The following is a 6,101-nucleotide window of genomic DNA, read 5'->3' as shown; positions in this document are numbered from 1 at the left end:
CGAGTATTCCCGACGATTCATGAATCATTATGTGTAAATAATAAATATATATATATATATATATATATATATATATATATATATATATATATATATATATATATATATATATATATATATATATATATATATATATATATTAATTATTATAAATTAAAATATTATATGAGTTAATTAATAATGTAAATATAATAATATATAATATTAAAATAAATCTATATATATATATATGCAAGGTATATTGAATGTATATTTATATGGTTTCAAAATTTATTTAGTAAGCAATAACAACACTCGTTTGTCAGTCGATCGCTATTAAGCAAGTTAAATACAAACTTATGTGATTTTAAAATAAACGGTGATTTGAAAATGAGTTCTATACATTTTAGGTTTACTAAAAATTTATTTAGAACCTAGTTATTAAATTTTAACACTTTTTATATTTTACCCATAAATGAGAGGGACAGTTGATGTAATTTTTATTTAACAAATTAAGAATCAAATTTTATACCATAATGACCAAAATAAATAAATGGACTTAAATTAAAAATTTGGGATTTTTAGGAACACTTTTATACGTTAACTTTTTAGCAATGGACTCAATATAAAATCCATGAAAAGTGTCGGTAGTAAGAGGACATTCAAGTTCACAGAGTGTTTTAATACTATTATTATAATATTCAATTGTTATGGTAAACACTGTATTTGTATGTCTATATGAATTAGAACTCAACACAAAATCAAACATCCATCTCTGTTTTTAAACCACTCTCCATCTCCACCAAGAAACTCCATCACAATTAACCACCATGACCACCTTTCGAGTCACAATACCACCATCTAACCATCACCTTTGATCCCTGCGAGCTTCTACTTGATTTGTTGTTCGAACCTCATCCAAACCAAAACCCAGTTGGGTGTTCTTACTACTCAAACCATTGTTATTGCTGAATAAGGAACCCACCTTGTGTTTCCACTTCGGGCTCTTCAATCACAAACACAACACCACAAACATCAACCATCGAAACCCATTACAAAACCCATCATCAATCAACCGAGAACACCACACTTGGAATCACCATCGACTACTCACTGTTTCGGTTTAATTTGTTGATCAAACACAGACACCCATTACATCCGATCCTCACCATTCTTGCAACTGTAAACCATCAAATCATAACCCACGATCACCTTTGGACACCCACTTCACAACTATAAACCACCACCATCAACTAAACCGCCACAAATAACCCCATATGATCACCATCTTCGCCTACCACTTATACTACTATTAAAACAGTCGAGCACCAACAAAATCAATTAATCAAATTGCTGTTGTAACCTATTTACTTCCTTCATCGTGAGGATCACCCTATCCATCACCACCCTATGTATAAAAAAAAACATCACCACTAATCTTCATCTCTCTCTTTTCTATCTCTCCACTTTCTTTTTCTTCTTAGTAACCCATTAAGATCATCACTGTTACATTCTATATCTGTTATCCCTCTGTTTCTGTTCGAATAACCAAGCAAGAAACAACCCCTAAAGATCAACCTGCTGTACGATATTTTCGTTTCTGTTCAAAGCCGGATAGTACTTTAAATCACTAAATGCTTCTGCTCGAGCCATAGAGGAACCAAACATCACGTTTTCATTCTTCTGTGGAGCAGGTAATGAAAAGAGTTTAATATGCTCATAGTTTAAGTTTTGACAAATTGAACATTAGTGACATTATTATATTATACGTGGGACAATTACAAGACTATGGCCGACATATTGGAATTGAATTGGACTTGTTTATATTAAAAGTACTTCTTTTTCCTAGTGAGATATTAAAGATCATTGTAGGGTCATCGTATATGAAGATGAACTAAATTGATACATATTAAAATAACGAGCTGTGAAAAATTGTAATGATGAAATAAAGTTAGTGATGGTGTTTAGGGTAATGGAAGATGATGTGAGAAAGGACTGATATTCGACCAAGGCTGTTAGATTTTGTTTTCAGTTTCCCTTCCTGTTCGTAAATCCAGCAAAAAGAAAACCAAAACCCTTTTCAACCAACACTTAGATTTGTAAGTGGGTTATTTTAAAAAGGTTAATGGACGTTTGTTGTGTATTGGGCCATGAATTGAGTTTCATAAGTGGGCCGCTATGTTTGTGAATGTTGGGCTAGGATCATTATCCATTACTAAGAAAAACGCAAGATATATATTTCTGTTAGATTAACGTAAACATAAGTGATAAAATAGGTATTGATGATGCCGGGATATAAGATGATTCAATTAGATAATAAGGATGATGATCATATGTATGTTGATGATGTTGATGAATGATGGTTATGGTTGTAATTATGATACGAAGTAAAAAGGAATTCATGATGATGATGGTGTTACGATGAGGATAGATGATAATTTAAGATGATGATAACAATGTGAGGATGATAGATGGTACAAGATGATGAAAATGAAGTATGATCGATGATGATGAAGGTATGATGATGATGATAAAAACTGATATATATTGAAAAGTAATTAAAATGGTTACTAATAACAGAAAAGCGTAGTAGATTAGATGGTTGGAGTGCTTGAATTTAAGCGAGAGGTCCTAGGTTCGAAACCAGGCTATGGCGTTTTATTTTTTTTTAACAATTGAAATTGTTGGGTAGCGGACTACTATGTTGGGCCCTAGTTTGCAAGTTGGGCCGTAAAAGATCAATACATTTGATATTGGGCCAAGAATTTCTCATGTTGGTCCAAATTAAATTAAGAGCTATGATGGAAATGGATTATATATGTAAAAGTCGATATGTATTTCAGAAAGACAAAAATAGAGGAACGGCTAGGAGAGTGTTTGGATTACCGAGAGGTCACTTGTTCAAGACCGGGCGTGGGCAACTTTGTTTTTAGAACTCTTGTGACGTAGTTTTCTCACTTATTATTATTATTATTATTATTATTATTATTATTATTATTATTATTATTATTATTATTATTATTATTATTATTATTATTATTATTATTATTATTATTATTAAAAGCATTATTCAAATTATCATTTTTTTTATCATTAGTATTAAAAGTATCATTTTTATAAAAATTATCATTATTATTATTATTATAACTATTATTATTATTATTATTATTATTATTATTATTATAGGATGAGTAAACTTTTTATCTATTATTATCAATATTATTTTATGAAATAACTATTAGCTATATAAAATCATATTTATTACATATCACATAACTATATTAATATTTTTTACAATAAATATTAATAAATGTAATTAATTAGGTTATTAATGAAAAACATATTTAAAGTAACAATTAATACACTAATAATATATAAATTGTTCGATTACCATTATATGTGTTAATATATATATAAATGATATAGGTTCGTGAATCAAAGGTCAACCCTACATTATTCAGTGTCGTCGTATATGTATTTTTACTACAAAATACAATATGGTGAGTTTCATTTACCTTTTTACCCTTTATATTTTTGGGCTGAGAATACATGCGCAATTTTTATAAATGTTTTACGAAATAGACACAAGTAATTGAAACTACATTATATGGGTGAATGATCAAAGCCGAATATGCCCCTTTTGCTTGGTAGCCTAAGAATTAGTAAACCGATCTACTAATTGACGCGAATCCTAAAGATAGATCTATTGGGCCTAACGAACCCCATCCATAGTTGCGGATGCTTTAGTACTTTGATGTTGTTTTATCATGTTAAAAGGATTTCCTAGAATGATAGGGGATATTCTTATATGCATCTTGTTAATGTCGGTTACCAGGTGTTCAACATATGAATGATTATTTTTGTCTCTATGCATGGGACGTATATTTATGAGAAATGGAAACGAAATTCTTGTGGTCTGTTAAAATGATGAAAATGATTATTTATGTTAAACTAATGAACTCACCAACCTTTTGGTTGACACTTTAAAGCATGTTTATTCTCATATTTGAAAGAAATCTTCCGCTGTGCATTTGCTCATATTAGAGATATTACTTGGAGTCATTCATGACATATTTCAAAAGACATTGCATTCGAGTCGTCGAGTTCATCAAGATTATTATTAAGTCAATTATAGTTGGAAATATTATGAAATGGTATGCATGCCGTCAACAGTCGATGTGAAGAAAGTTTGTCTTTTAAAAACGAATGCAATGTGTGTAAAATGTATCATATAGAGGTCAAATACCTTGCGATGTAATCATATGTTATTGTATTCGTTCTTATAGATTAGGACGGGTCTTTACATGTGGTATCAGAGTGGTGGTCTAGCGAACCAGGTCTTGCATTAGTGTGTCTAACTGATAGTCGTTAGGATGCATTAGTGAGTCTGGACTTCGACCGTGTCTGCATGTCAAATTTTTTGCTTATCATTTTTGTCGGAAATCATCTGCTTATCATCCTTAGGAAATTACCTACTCATAATTCTTAGTCTAGACATGTTTTACTGCATTGACTACATGAATAGTGTATAGACAAAATTCATATCTTAGCGTATCTGACAATTCATATCTTAGCGTATCTGTTACTGTAGACCTTGCCTGATATCTCTCGTAAATTTCTCCGTAATTTAAGGGATTCTAGTACAATATATATCTATGCATATTATGCATTGAGAATACATCCAACTATCAATTGCTGTCACTAAACTCTTCATACCAAAAATATTTTCTGTGATCGCGTAAGATGGCCTCTACGAATCGACCACGTTCCTCTGACTCTGAAGACAGCGTGACAGGAGCACACCAACCAATCAACTACCGTGATTACTGGATAAAATGGGGGTGGTTTCGCGACATACTCACCCTATGGAGAAGGGAAGAAGGTACTCCATATCATGAACCGAATCTACCACCTAACCTTGGAGTACTCAACCCGCTCACCGGCGAACCTGTTCGCAACACCGTTTATACCCTTTTTGCAAGAATTTTTCATCTTGAGGCTACCATTAATGGAACTAGAGAAGATATCCGACCTCTACCTCACACTGATAACCAACCAGGGTTAGTAGAAGAAGTTAAAGAACTCCGAGATCGAGTGTTAACTTTAGAGAGCACGGTACACAATTTGCAACACCAGCAGTATCACCAACACCAGTAACATCACCAGCCTCAGTACCAACATCGCTAGTACCACCAACAACATCATTCGCATCACCAGCTTCGACATCTCAGTCTGTACCTCGAGTATAATCATCGTTCTACATGACATTCTACATCATTTATCTTCGTTCGACATAGCGATTATGTAATCTCTAATGTTTTAGAGATTATATATTTTTGTTCTAACGGTAAATCAAATGAGTTTAATATAATATGGACTCATTAAATCCATGATTACATCTGAAGAAAATATATAGGTATATATATTTTTTCATAAAAATTGTAATTAAAAATTCTTTCGTACAAACTTTTAATGGTGAAAATATTTTAACGGGTAGGTAATACCCGAGGAATATTTTGATTTCACATTAATAAGTACACTGTACATTCTTTCGAATCTAATTCAACAGTCATTTACTATCCTATTTACAACCACCGATATACGTATCCGTTCACCGCAGAATAACCCTTTTCATTCAATTTCATATTAGGATTTTGATCTATCAGAATCCAACAAGTGGCATAATGAAGAAAACATTGGACAAAAATAAAATTTGTTAGAAACAAACAAATTAACCATGAGAAAATTTTGTTAAGAATCCACGCTAACAAAATCCTAGCTAACTGTTCCTAGCTAACTGGTTACATTTTATTTATCGCAGTTTATTTATCGCAATTTAATTATCGCAATTTATCATCATTTATTTTCTGTTATTTACTTTACGCACTTTATTTATCGTCATTTAATTTCTATTATTTATTTTACGCACTTTAAATATCGGGACACGTATACAAGGTTTTGACATATCATATCGACGCATCTATATATATTATTTGGAATAACCATAGACACTCTATATGCAGTAATGATTGAGTTAGCTATACAGGGTTGAGGTTGATTCTACAATAATATATATAATTTGAGTTGTGATCGAGTCTGAGACATGTGCATGGGTCACGATA

This window comes from Rutidosis leptorrhynchoides, chromosome 10 (genome assembly GCF_046630445.1).
Source record: "Rutidosis leptorrhynchoides isolate AG116_Rl617_1_P2 chromosome 10, CSIRO_AGI_Rlap_v1, whole genome shotgun sequence".
Taxonomy (NCBI): Eukaryota; Viridiplantae; Streptophyta; class Magnoliopsida; order Asterales; family Asteraceae; genus Rutidosis; species Rutidosis leptorrhynchoides.
This window is presented reverse-complemented; position numbering follows the sequence as displayed.